We start from the raw sequence: 14359 nt of genomic DNA, 5'->3' as shown, positions 1-14359 counted from the left end.
GGAGATCTGGTTTAAATCCTACAGCTACCACCTATTTCTGCATGGCCCAGTGCTAAATGCTCAAAATCTCTGTGCCTTGCCTTCTATTCTCTCACATGGGGATACTGATACTTTGTTTTCTCTTTTTCTTTGGCTGTCTTGGTTCCTCATCAATTCAATTCTTGCATCATTGATAAGTTACATGTACTTGTAATGTAGTCATGTTCCAGTTCCTACCTCAGCATTGCAGCTATAATCATCTAGGATATATTAGCTTCTTGTTGAAAAGATTCATTGGAATAGCCTATGAGATAGGTTGAAATGACTGCACTCTGACTTGGGCTGGTCCTTCTAGGTCTAAGTGTGTTGGATTTTATGTCTGTGACTACTTCCCTCACTAAGTGCTGAAAAGATCTGTGACATGAAAAGAAACATCCAGCATCATCTTCATTTACTCTCAACATTTTCAGCTCTAGAAGCTTTTCCTGAAGAAACTGTGAAGTAGGGGAGAAGGAGAGCAAAGGAAGAAAGGAAGCAAGGAGGACTTACTGAAAGTTAAATGACTCCACACTAATGTCCAAGTTCCTCCTGGAGTTCATCCAGTCACAAACTATTGCTCTTCAGCCCAGCAGTTGTACTTTGCTGTGGTCAGACAGTGGATCAATTTCTATGCTCTTTTTGTCCATTGTCTGGTTTTCTTCCTTTCTCTACGTAATTAAGTATCTGAAAGACTTTTCTATTAGCACCATAGAGTGGACTTTAAAACAATTGACTTTATCCACAAAAGCAGAAATTGTAAGGAAATGCTATGGACAACACAGCTAACTTCACTTTGCCCTCATATTCAGTGGGATCTGGAGACACTGGCAGCCTGATGCTTCAAAGGATCAGGCCCATAAAATGCTCAGTAGCTTGTGTTTATGCAACAGAAGTTCCATCCTGAGCTAGCTAATCTACTGTATTCCCCATGGAGACATCCCAGCGTCAGCTATGTTTGCTATCTCTGTTCCTGTTTAGAGGTGTCAGCCTAAATTCAAGCAGCTGTCACCTACCTAGTGGGCTTGGCTCTTTTCTAGTAGTTAATTGTGCAGACACCATTGATTGAGGGTATAGGCCACTTGCACAGTCTCTGCTTTGCAGGAAAACAAAGAGGAAGAAAGGGCAGAAATAAGCCCATTCATTACATATAAACCAGACATAACAAATATAACCTCAAAGCTATTTGTAAAGTTAGCTAAACATACATGCTTAATGTGCAGACTGTTTTCCATACCTTGATCAGGCTAAGATAGGCAACAGAAACTGAAATGAGACATAAGCAGTTTCTTTTCCAACTTGTTTCTGATGCCAGTTAGTTTGTTTTATAAAGAATATGTTCTGGGGGGACCAAAACCTTTCAGAGAAAATCAGATGTTTGATGGCCAGAAGGGAGCATCAGCCTGACCTCTGTAAATCAGAAGCCATTACACTTCATCCAGTTAACCCTGTATTGAGCTCAGTAATGTGTGTTAATGTCTGACCATGGTAACTGCTCCACAGACACATCAAGTCATTTCCAAGACAGGAAAATGGAAGTGCACAGCATAGCGAAGTAGAGAGGGACAAGAAACCTAAACTTGTTCCTGAAACCTTCCCAGCAGAGTTCAGTTCTCAGCAAGATGCAAAACAGTTGTAGATTTTTTCCCTGCTGTTGTAGATGTGTGTGATTTATTCTCCCTCTCTATGGCACACACGAAAGCCTTATCTGCAGAGAAGGGATTCCTCATGCTCTTTGCTGAAGCTGTAACCAGACTATCACAGAATGTCAGGGGTTGGAAGGGACCCAAAGAGATCACTGAGTCCAAACCCCCTGCCACAACAAGGCCATAATCTAGCTCAGGTCACAGAGGAACACATATCTTTACAAACTGGCCATGCAGGGTTCTGCTTTCATGTTCTGGGATAGATTTGATTGAAAATTAAATGCTAAGGCTGAAGGTACTGGAATTTTAAGGCTCTTATTCTGGTAATGTGCAGTGCAAACATTTCCTTATTCTAAAAGCTAAGCTCAGAAACAAGTTTGGTTTGGGTTCTTTTGTTTGTTTTCTACTATTTTGGTTGGTGGTGGGGTTTTTTTTGTTTGTTTGATTTGTTTTTCTTTCTCTACCTACTGTACAATAAATGTGCATGGATATGCATGTGCAAACTAATTCCCAAATTCAAATGCTTACCCTGAGGAATCCTAGCATTTCTCGCAGCCATTGTGCACAGTCTAACATACTCCACCAAAATTCCTTGCAAAACAGATTCTAAAAGAATAACTTCCAGCACCAGCTTGATACTGAGAAAGATCTAAGCTCCCTCAAATTTCAGAACTGACACGTGTCTGACGTGAGTAGTGGACAAGACAGCACACACCTGGACCCTAGCAGATATAGCCCTATGCCCTGGGATGTCACCCTTCCCTTAGCAGTGACTGGGTAGTCAAAACCCAGGAGCTTGAGGAGCAGGGTTCTTGTTAAATAGATCAAACTCAGCAACAAGATCCACTGACTCTGCCTCCTCTCACTGCTGTCTATACTTACATTCCTACTTTCCTTTCTCCAAGGCTCCTTAGCATGTGTTAAGTTGTGATGCCTCCAGCAGAGCCTTATCCTCTGTGTCTGTTGCTCCACGAGGGTGGTGAGACACTGGAACAGGTTGCCCAGGGAGGTGGTGCTAGCCCCATTCATGGAGGGATAAGGCCAAGCTAGATGGGGCTCTGATCAACCTGGTCTAGTGTCAGGTGGCCCTGCCCATAGCAAGGGGGGAGTGTGAACTAGATGATCTTTGAGGTCCCTTCCAGCCCTGACAATTCTATCATGCCACAATTTCACACTGCCACCATCCATATGTTTCTTATACAAGGATGTTTCTGAATCAAGTTTATCAATATTCAGGCATCTGATATCATGGTATGGTTTCTACAAAGATCAAGAAAGACTTGGGATGTTCAAAAAAATTCAGTAAACTGAAATGTCCTACCCTTAAAAGCTGACTAAGCTAAGAATAAAGGTGAATCAAGCTTAAGTGAGCTGAGAATCACATTCTTCCCCCATCTCAGTTCTTTCTTATTTCTCCCAGAGAGAAATATGGGCATTTGTTTTGGTACACACAGAGTCCTCTTGCAAATCTGACTGATTGCATATTGAGCTTTGTGTGCAACCACTTTGATTTGAAAGAAACTGCATTTTCCAAAATAAAGCAAGGAGAGCTGAGAAAGGAGAGACACAGCTGTATGAAGCTCCATATCCCAGCAGTGGGTGTGGTGGTTCCCTCCCCTCTCCAGATACTTGTTCCTTGCCTTTTATGCCTTCAGCAGCTTCCTAATTGTTTGGCTTTGCAAAATTAGGGGCAACTTTGGGGGAGTTTCTACCTTATGGTTGCTGACTCTGCCTAGCAACATTTTTAAAGAAAATCTTATTTCCATCTGGAATTTTGTCTATGAATCATTTCAAAGACCACATTTCTGATACTTGCTATAAGGCAGAATTAGCAGAGTTTTGCCAGGCGCAGACAAACGATGTTTGAACTAGGATGTGGCAACAGAAAGGACACCCACAAAGGAAGTGTCACTTTCTGTATTCTCCAAACTATCCTTTTAAATCTATAGGCAATTGACACCTAGGTCTCTTGAGAATGGTGTCCCACCTTTGCAGTGGGCACAGTGCCATTCTAGCAGATGGGCATGAGTGTTGGCACGCTGAGAATCAGTATGTGCATCACATTTGAGTACAATAGGTCAGCCTCTCATCTAAGTGTGTGGGAATGAGTGTCTGTACTGAGCTTCTGTGCCAGTGGTTAAAGGAATATACCATCATTAAGCTAACTGAAAGAGAAGATTCCTGGTATTAAATTAAGTCACATTTCCTGTAGCTGCTTGGGAACATCACTTCCTCTGCAGGGCTGTGATTCCTGAGTCAGTGATAGAGTACCTATACTCTATCTATAAACACATATGTAGAGCCTGGCCAGGCAGGCACCATCTTGCTTCAACAAAGATGCATTTTTGCCCTACTTGGTGTCCCTGCTGAATGGCTCATCTAGGTACAAAAGCCAAATCTGTAGAAGCCAGCATATAATTTCAGCTGAATAGGTCTCTGAGAGCACTACAGCATTTGGCATGAGATTTGCAATGGAGCCCCTGATAGGGCTTCCCCATCCTGGAACCAGCAGAGGCTACTTGTGATGCAGTAACACAGTAAAAAATGGACCTTGCTGACATAGCAGAATGGACTTTTTCAGACTCCTTTTTCCGATCATGTGTGGAAAATTACTACAAATACACTCTCTACACTGTCTTCTACCAAAATGGTCAAAGCTCAGGGTACTTGGGCTGCATGTATTGTCTTCTCACAACCTCATTCAGTATAAAATGGGGTAGCAAGTAAGACCGTCATTGCCAGTCAGTGGCTTCTATAGCAGAGGGCGCACACTAAAAGCAAGCGAGCCAGCAGCATTTAGTTCTCTGGAGAGATGATGATGACTCAGACTTATTGATGTTCTTTGCCTTATGCATTTGAAGCTGCATCACAAGGTACATTATAATTAATCAAATTTCTTCCCTGTGTCACTGAATATTCTGTTTGTGCTTTCAGAACATGACTTCTGTTGGAAAAGTAGGCAGGTTTGCCCAAGCTCAATGCTGTTTCTGTTGTCACCAGTTTTAAGTAGAGTTATTGAAGAGATTTTTCTTTGGGTGGTAAATAAACCCAGTCATTTTATCACAGCATCATTGCATAGTCAGAGTGGGACCAAGTACACCCTCAGCAGCTTTGCAGATGACACCAACCTGAATGCTGTGGTAGACATGCCTGAGAGACAGGGTATCATGCAGGGAGACCTAGACCAACATAAGGAAAGGGCCTCATGTGAACCTCGTGAAGTTCAACACTGTCAAGTGCAAGGTGCTGCACCTGAGTCAGGGCAACCCTTAGTAGCAATGTACACTGAGGGCTGAAGGGATTGAAAGCAGCCCTGTGGAGAATGGCTTGGAGCTACTTGTGGATGAAAAGCTGGACATCAGCCAGTAATGTGCACTTACAGACAGAAGGCCAGCTGCTTCCTGGGCTGCATCAAAAGAAGTATGGCCAGGAGACAGAGAGGGGATCCTGCTGGTCTAATCTGCCCTGGTGAGACCTCACTTGGAGTACTCCATCCAACTCTCAAGTTCTCAGCAAAAGAAAGACATGAGGGATCATGAAGCAGGGTCCAGGAGAGGGCTGTAAAACTAACCAGAGGGATGAAACACCCCTGAGTAGGGGCTAAAACAATTGGGTTTGTTCAGCCCAGCAAAGGGAAGGCTCCAGGGAGACCTTATTGCAGCTTTTCAATACTTAAAGGGAGCTTACTGGAAAGACAGGGACAAGTTTTTCAGTAGGGCCTGTTGAGACAGAAGTAGTGATAGTTTTTAACTAAATGAGGGGAAATTTAGACTAGTTATAAGCAAAGCACTTTCTAAAATGAAGGTGATGGAACACTGAGATGGGTTGCCCAAAGAGGTGGTAGATGCCTCGTCCCTGGAAACATTCAAACTCAGGCTCTAAGCAACCTGATCCAGTTGAAGATGCCTCTGCTCACTGCACGGCTGTTGGAGTAGGTGACTGTTAAAGGATGCTTCCAGCTCAAAACATCCTTTAATTCCATGGCTTTTAAATTAATTTAGTGACACAGTCATGAAGAATAGTTCTGAAACTTTGTCACTACCATCCTAGTTATTCTTGAGAAAAGGAGAGACTGACTATAGTGAATAAAAGAGCAATTGATGTGGAAGAACCAGATTCATATTTCATGATTTAGTTCACTGGAAATTATTTGAATTATTAAAAATAATTATAATCAGCTGAAATCAGATAATTGCAGAGGAAGGACTCAAGTCTGTGTTCATCTTCTGAGCCGTCAGAATCTGAGCTCTATGAACACAGGCTTGGAGGGAGCTTAGTTAGTAAAAATTATCAAAATCACAGAATCATTCAGGTAGGAAATGACCCAAGTCCAACTGATAACTCTACTCTACAAAGGTCACATTCAACCATATCCCTAAACACTGCATCCAAACAGCTTCTAAACACATCCAGGCTTCAAACACAACCTATTGCAATGCCTGACCACTCTTGCTGGGAAACAAATTTTCCTAGTATCTCATCTAAACCTACTCAGTCACAGCTTCAGGCCATTTCCTCTTGTTCTATCACTAATGACCTGTGAGAAGAGACCAGCACCAACTTACACAACGTTCTTTCAGGTAGCTGTAGACAGCAATGAGGTCTCCCTTCAGCCTCCTCTTTTTCAAACTAACCATCCCCAGCTCCCTCAGTCGCTCCTCCTAAGATTTCTTCTCCATGTCCTTCCTCAGCTTTGTTGCCCTCCTCTGTACTCACCCCAGCACCTCCACATTACTCTTGTACCAAGGTGCCCATAACTGGACACAGTACTCCAGCTGTGGCCTCATCAGAGCTGAGTACAACGGGACAATCACCTCCGTAGCTCCCTATTTTAGGTTGGGTAGAAGTATATTCTGACTTAAAGCAAATAATAACCATATTTCATAAGAGCATAGCAACTGTATTTTAGACAGGTAAATCTGTTGTCTATATATGGTCAAAAGGTGACTGAATTTTAGTAGCATGGTTTTCAAATCTACCCATGAGTTCAGTAAATCATCTAAGCTGGTCTCATCTTACTTCTGTAAATCTTCTGAGTACCTTAGCTAGTAGCCTAGACATATGACAGAGTTAGTATCAGTAACTAAGGCAAAGAACAACTAGTTCTATCACGTCTGCTCGGGGCAATAGCAAACAGTTCCTGAGCAGCCATTCATGCATCTCACAAGAAAGGAAAGAAGAAAGATGGAGAGAGACTTTTTAGGATGTCAGGTAGTGACAGGACTTGGGGGGGGAATGGAACAAAGCTAGAAATGGGTAGATTCAGACTGGATGTTAGGAAGAAGTTCTTCAGCATGAGAATGGTGAGACTCTGAAATGAGTTGCCTAAGGAGGTGGTGGAAGCCCCATCCCTGGAGGTGTTTAAGGCCAGGCTGCATGAGGCTCTAGACAGCCTCTTCTAGTGTGAGATGTCCCTGCCTATGGCAAGGGGGTTGGAAATAGATGATCCTTGTGGTCCCTTCCAACAAAGCAAGACCAGTCACCATTAACCTCATTCATCAACCCAGTCTAACAACTCCATCAGTACAAGTTGGAGAGAGATTCACAAGGAAGAAGCTGAACTTTCTGAGTACATCATGCCTGCTTTTAACAGCAGGCAAATAACTATATGAAAGAAACAGCAGCAATTTCAGTTTTTTAAAAACACTTTACCACTTCAATTTGTTGATTAGGATATTGCATATGTACCATGTGCATACCATTCATAATAATATGTAATGGCAGCATGCAATAATAGTGCAATGTGATAAATAATGCATACTGCCATATAATAATGATAGTGTTAAGTCATACTAAATGGTCTATATTCTAACTTGCAAAACTAATTCGAAGCCATGCTATAACACTGAACCATCCAATCCTTGCTCAGAAGCTAAGAGGATGCCTTTTTTGTGTGTCAATTATGCAGTGGGCAGATTAGCAGAATGAAAATTAACAAGCTTTTACTGTATCATTTACTTAAGACTTGGTATTTCAGACTTTACTCAAGTGAAGAGCTCCATCTGGCCCTTACAGTTTTGGTAGTGCAAACCATTGCAATAATTGTTTCTACATTGAAATAATAAAAATACACTTATAAGTACCACTAAATTACAGGATTCTATATGAATGGTTTCTCCTTAGTCCTTCAAAAAGTGGCTCAATCTCAATTAATTTTTAAATTGTTAATAATGTTAATACAATGACATGTTTTTAAGTATCTGCAGTGGTTCAACACACAGCTTCAGTTCTGTCTGGGCTTCTCCGTTCAAGAGAGATGCTGAGATACTGGAACATGTCCAGAGAAGGGTGACAAAGAGGGTGAGAGGCCTGGAACACAGACCTGTGAGGAGAGGCTGAGGGAGCTGGAGGTGTGCAGCCTGGAGAAGAGCTCAGGGCAGATCTCATTGCTGTCCACAAAAGGGAAAGTGAAGGGGAAAGAGGGGAAAGGGAAAGTGAAGGGGAAAGAGGGGAAAGGGAAAGTGAAGGGGAAAGAGGGGAAAGGGAAAGTGAAGGGGAAAGAGGGGAAAGGGAAAGTGAAGGGGAAAGAGGGGAAAGGGAAAGTGAAGGGGAAAGAGGGGAAAGGGAAAGTGAAGGGGAAAGAGGGGAAAGGGAAAGTGAAGGGGAAAGAGGGGAAAGGGAAAGTGAAGGGGAAAGAGGGGAAAGGGAAAGTGAAGGGGAAAGAGGGGAAAGGGAAAGTGAAGGGGAAAGAGGGGAAAGGGAAAGTGAAGGGGAAAGAGGGGAAAGGGAAAGTGAAGGGGAAAGAGGGGAAAGGGAAAGTGAAGGGGAAAGAAAAGGCAAATGGAAATAGAAGAGAGAAAAGGGGAGATTTAGATGTATTCCCAGTGATTGCTGCCAGTAACATAACAACTGACATGATAAATTACAGGATTTCTAATCAAGGATATCAAGGAGTCAGCAATTTTTGTCTCTCAAGCTTTCCTTACATTTTTCTGCTTCTCAAAGCTCTTTTGTGGTAAAAATGGTTCTCTTCCAAAGCATTTTTTGTAGGAGTAGCTGGGACAGCATCAGAAAAGGTGATCTTAAATTTGATTTTGTTTTTAAATCAGAAATGTTATTGCAAAAATAATGATTCATGAACCATTTTATCTGCTGTTCAAGACAGAACTAGTTAAGTCTGTGGAGGATTCCACAATTAAGAAGTTGTGCTGGAAACATCAGACTGATATAGAGATGCCTTTATGTAGCTTGAGGCGATATGGCTCAAACACCAGGCTAGACAAGATAAATTAGCGTAAGCCTGTTCCAGGCTACACTTTCCAGCAGCAAGGTAAAATATTATTCCAGGGCTTAGCTTTCTAGACTCCAATTGTTAGCCTCAGGTTTAACATCAAGTGACACTCAAAACCACAGTAATAAATAAAATATAGGCATCCCACTGGCTAAGAAGATGCCCCCTCACCCCAGGAGGGTAAGACAGAGCACATATGTGGATGTATCATTCCTGAAAATAGGCAAGCAGGACCATGCTCCTGCAAAGTCAGTAGGAAATGAAGACCTGGTTTTGTTGTGGCTCAGAGTTTCTAAGCTTTGTTTCTGAATCTTTCAGTCAAGAGGCCAGAGGCCTCTGAATTGCAGCAGCCCTCAGAACTGCCCATCTGGTCAATGTAAAATCATTGAGAAGTCTGTCCCTCCTCACAGCACAACACATCTTTCAGGTAATGGTCCAACCTATCGGTCAATTAAATTGTTTCAGTTGCCTCAGCAGTCTTTGAGAGATTTACATCTACAGCTTTGTGTCTGCAAAGAAGGCCCCATAAAAAACAGAAGAGTCACAGAGGTGCTGGGACCTTGCTGAGGGCAAGTACTCTTTCAGTAGCCACAGGGCTGGCCAAACTGCCCAGCTCTGCAGGACAGGGATGGTCCTCGGTGGTCTCTAACGGTGCATATCCAAGGAAGAGCGCAGGGCATGCTCACACAGCCTGGTCTCATTTGTCAGTGTGTTTGCTATTCACCCAGACCATTGAACGTAGCAAGGCATAAACAGTCCAGTGAACACAGATCAAAATCCAGATCTTGCACGCATCGTGCCAATGCTCTCAATCAATGAGCTAAAGATTTGCTGTCCCGCTTATTTGTTTTCATTCTGGACATCAGAGTTAGGCAGTGATGGAAAGTAGACTCCCTGCTTCCCTCTTCTGAATTTAGATATCTACATTTTATCAGAGGAGGTGGCCTTGTCTGTGCAAATGTCACAAACTGTCCCCATTCATTGGGACCTATGGGTTCTGTACACACAAATGATGTAAACTAGCACCCCCGAAAATTCAGTCTGGCTGGAGGGGGCCTCTAGGAGATCTGCCTGACTCCAGGTGCAGACAAGAGTAATTTTAACTTCCAAGTGCAAGATCATTTCTATGGAAAGACTGAGGAATAAAAATCCACTGGGATTTTGTAGTTAATGCTCCCAACTTCTGTGGAAGTCTCGCGGGAATTTTTCCAGCAACCAGGTCTGGATTATTTTATATGTTTTTTTTTTTTTTCTAGAGGAAAATGTTCCTTCATTTTACAGTATTTTACATGTATGCCTTCCACACAAATGCATTAAGTTTATAACAAAGACTGGAATACAAAGAAGTGAGAGCTTCAGCAGCAAACTGAACTATCTGCTCTATTATACATCTCCTCCCAGAAGTATGTAATAGAAATAACTCCTCAGAAGTCCAGGAAGTCACACTGACATAAAACTAGTGCAAGGTTGTAGACTTCCTATGCATGAAATTAACAGATTTGGTCCTCTGCCTAGTTTATATAAGTGCTACATATTAAGGAGAGGTCAGAAATTTATGAAGCTGGTAGTTGCCTCCTAAAGTGTTCGGTTGTCAGGGTAAGAACAGCCTGACAGTTTCTCATAATAAAGCTAAAAGTTCCCTATAGCCTCATGTCCTCTTCCTGAGCCCTTTGAAAGAGGCACATTTTATCAGATCACAGATAATTAATAAATCAAAGTTAAGGCAGAGAGCATGGGCCAGGGCAAGAATCCATAGCTGCCGTTCAGGCTAATGCTAGCACCAGGCACCTCTAACCCCCTAAATGGAGTTCCAAAGCCTGAGTTAGAGGCCTAACCTCTCAGAGGCATTTAGGTGAAATATTAAGCACTTCCAAAAGATGATCCCCAAAAAATCATCTAGTGAGAGGAAGCTTCCTAAGGAGCTGGGAATCTCCTATGTCTAGCTAATAGGAAATGCCAATCATGCCTGTAATCTCTTCTCTCCTCTGGAATTTCAATTCCCATGTCCGGGCTTTGAGCAGACAGACACTGCCTTACCACTCGGGATCCTCAGCCCCAGATCCTGTCCTGGGGGGAGCTTTAGCAATTGCTCTTGCAGCAGATTTCATTGTTTTATTTCAAAAACAAATCCAAAGGAGGAACCATGTGTAATAGCTTAGCGGTTAGAGGCATTCCCCTAGGAAGGTGAAGGGAGACCGTGGCCTCCTCAGCCTGAGGAGGCATCAAATTAGCAGCTCCAGGAGCTGCTCCAGCCCCTGAGCCCAGGCGGTGCCTGCTTCCTCTCACCCTGCTCCATGCTGAGCACAGCCGAGCAAGGGCAAAGCAAACATAATCAATGCCCAGTGGTGAGCTCCTTCATCAGATGGAACCAGCAAAGTGACTACCTTCTTGGTCTGGGATACTCAGAAGGAAAATGATAATGTAACATCATAATCTTACCTGTTACACTGCAGCAAGCATCCCTGTAAGTATCTTTCTTACAGCAACAGTCAGGCCTGATTCATGCAGCAGCACTGTGAAGGAAATGGGAAAACATCAGCATCTCCAAGCCTGAAAGCTAACACCTGCCCCGTGCTGCTGCCAGCACCACCTTCCTAATGCTGGCCATTCTTTTTACCATAATCATTCTGCACAGCAATCTCCTTAACTTTTGTGAGAGCTGCTTTAAGGTGCATCAGCAGCTGAAATATTTCTCATGCCCTTGGTAAAGAAGGACAATGCCCCACCCTAGTGTAAAGCAATTAGCACTGCTTCACCAATACACTAAACGAGCCAAACTACCTCGCAAAAGAAAGAAGCAAGAGGGAAGGAGGGAGAGAAGCAAGAGGGAAGGAGGGAGAGAAGCAAGAGGGAAGGAGGGAGAGAAGCAAGAGGGAAGGAGGGAGAGAAGCAAGAGGGAAGGAGGGAGAGAAGCAAGAGGGAAGGAGGGAGAGAAGCAAGAGGGAAGGAGGGAGAGAAGCAAGAGGGAAGGAGGGAGAGAAGCAAGAGGGAAGGAGGGAGAGAAGCAAGAGGGAAGGAGGGAGAGAAGCAAGAGGGAAGGAGGGAGAGAAGCAAGAGGGAAGGAGGGAGAGAAGCAAGAGGGAAGGAGGGAGAGAAGCAAGAGGGAAGGAGGGAGAGAAGCAAGAGGGAAGGAGGGAGAGAAGCAAGAGGGAAGGAAGGAGAGAAGCAAGAGGGAAGGAGGGAGAGAAGCAAGAGGGAAGGAGGGAGAGAAGCAAGAGGGAAGGAGGGAAGGATCTTTCAAGATTCCTCATATAGTCCTTTTTATTTATGAGCACCCCAAAGACCTATCCAACCACATTTCGTCAGGGTCTCTATATACATTCACTATGCATCACATCAAATCAAAGGTCAGGAGAGCTTCTTTTCCTACTCCAGAAACAGTAGATACTAATATCAACTATCTGTTCAAAGGAAAAAGCAGATAATTAGTGGGTAGGATAAACAGAAGATTTTATCTCCAGAGAATTCACTCCTCACAGATCTCTAATTAAACCAGAAGAAATTACATGATGTGCATATGCTGTTCAGCGTTAGCACAGGCAAACCTTGAGGAGGGACGGTACAAAGTGATATAAGGGGGTTTTATTTGCTTATTTCTCAACAATTCATGCAGATGAGACCTCTGCTTCTGCTTCAACTGCTAATCAGCTTGTCTGGTAACAGGATGGTTTCTTGTTGGCATTATTAGTAATTATTTGCATTGCCTTCATATTTAAGAGACGCAGACACAAACTGAAGCTGTGCTATTCCTGCCAAAAAAAGCAGGGTTACAATTTAAGGATGTGTCTACACCATACATGAGACTACTGCTCATGAACAAACCACTTCATTTAAAGTTATTTTAGCTGTTTTCTCTCGATTCAGCTTACTAAATCTCATGGAGATGTACCTGAAATGCATGATAAAAGACAACGGACACATGCAGACATATGGGGAAGTGAAAAAAGGAGACAGTACTGGGCACCAAGATTGTTACAGATCAGAGTACATTCACATTATAATTATTGTCAGCTGTTTGCTAAGACTATGGTCCCAAAGAAAATGTTTTCAAGCAGAAAGAGAAAGGAGAGTCAAGTAACTGTATGTACAGCTACAGGCAGATTTTCCCAGCACAGAAAGGAGGAGAGAAAGTACAAAGCTGACTGAAGGAAGATACAAGTGAATAGAGAAAACTCAGATGTAAACAGGGAGGGCAGGGAGCAGAGGAGCCAAGCTCTGGAGAACCTCAAGGGTGACTGCAACAAACAATAAACAAAAGAAGGCAGGGAAAAGAGCAATTTGACCATCCAAAGAACTGAAGAAATTACTTCAGAAAGTTATCTTAACCCCAGCTTACACTGAGACCAAAGTGCATTGTCATATTTGGCCCATGACAAGGTGTCATTAAAGCCCCAGATGCTTGGCATGCAAGTGTGAGGAGTGTGCAGTGTGCAAAGGCATCTGCTACGTGCCCAGGATAACTGAATTTTCCTCCTGTATGTCTTTGTTTGTGGTTATTAAAATACTCACAGGAATTAGCTTCACTGTGATCTTAAAGTTCTATTAAGCCAGTGAACAAATCTACTTCTAGAGAGAGAAGACTGAGATTGGCAGCTCAAGAAGATAATTCATCTTCTTCTCTAAGAGAGCTGATGTGAATCTCCTTGCTGCTAACAGACACAATCAAAATCTTTCTAAGCACGTTTTGGAATGACTCTGAGTTACTTCTTCTCCCCCACCCCCTCTTATTCCATTTTTTTTAATGCACTGTCTCTGTTACATCCAGGCTTCCTGTCTCTTCCTGCTCTCTAAAGGTTATGAAGTTAATTTATCAAAGTGGTTTTAAACGTGAAGTGGTAATGAATATTTACACACGCTATGTCTCTCTCTGATGAGATAAAATGTGAGGATTTATTAAACAATTTCCCAATTAAAGACAGTTAGCAAAGAACAGAAGATACATCACTGGGCAGGGTATGGCAGGACATGTGGAGATGTTAAAAGCTTGTGAATTTAGGGAGTATTGACCTGCAATAATCACTAGTCTTGAAAAACCCAGCACTGTTTCTCAGACCCTATTAACTTTTGATATGCCTTGCCCTTTCTGGAACTCTTGGTGAGTTTGTATCCTGTGGTATAAATTTCTTAGGACACTTCAAGCTGAACATCTATTGTCACCTGCAGCTGGTTGGTTGTTTTTTCCATTTTTTTCCCATATGAAACGATACTTTCTTGCTGATCTAGAAAGTACAGCATAGAACAGGAGGACAAGGAGAAAAAACAATTGGTGGTGCTTTACCTGTGTTTGAGAGGAAATGTGTTTTCTTTTCCTGGCTGTGGTCACGTATAGAGATGTCAAGAGCTGAGTAAACAGTTTAAATGCAAAGCAACTTCCTCTGTCCTACATTGTGTTTGGTTTATATTGAACAAAATACTTATGTACACACAAATACACAGGCCTCTCAGGTCATTCTCCTTGTTATAAGGA

The 14359-nt window shown here is 42.8% G+C and overlaps 1 long non-coding RNA gene across 5 annotated transcripts in view; it reads right to left on the bottom strand.

The window, feature by feature from the left end:
* LOC135187928 (uncharacterized) overlaps positions 1 to 14359 on the bottom strand; it is a 66886-nt gene that overhangs the window by 11880 nt on the left and 40647 nt on the right. For all 5 annotated transcript variants that reach the window (XR_010307503.1, XR_010307505.1, XR_010307506.1 and 2 more), the window contains one exon: positions 11332 to 11405. This is a non-coding gene — a long non-coding RNA (uncharacterized LOC135187928). The remainder of the gene's footprint in view (positions 1 to 11331; positions 11406 to 14359) is intronic.

The sequence above is a fragment of the Pogoniulus pusillus genome, chromosome 28 (genome assembly GCF_015220805.1).
Source record: "Pogoniulus pusillus isolate bPogPus1 chromosome 28, bPogPus1.pri, whole genome shotgun sequence".
Taxonomy (NCBI): Eukaryota; Metazoa; Chordata; class Aves; order Piciformes; family Lybiidae; genus Pogoniulus; species Pogoniulus pusillus.
The sequence above is the reverse complement of the archived record's forward strand: the minus strand, read 5'-3'. Positions and strand labels throughout refer to the sequence as shown.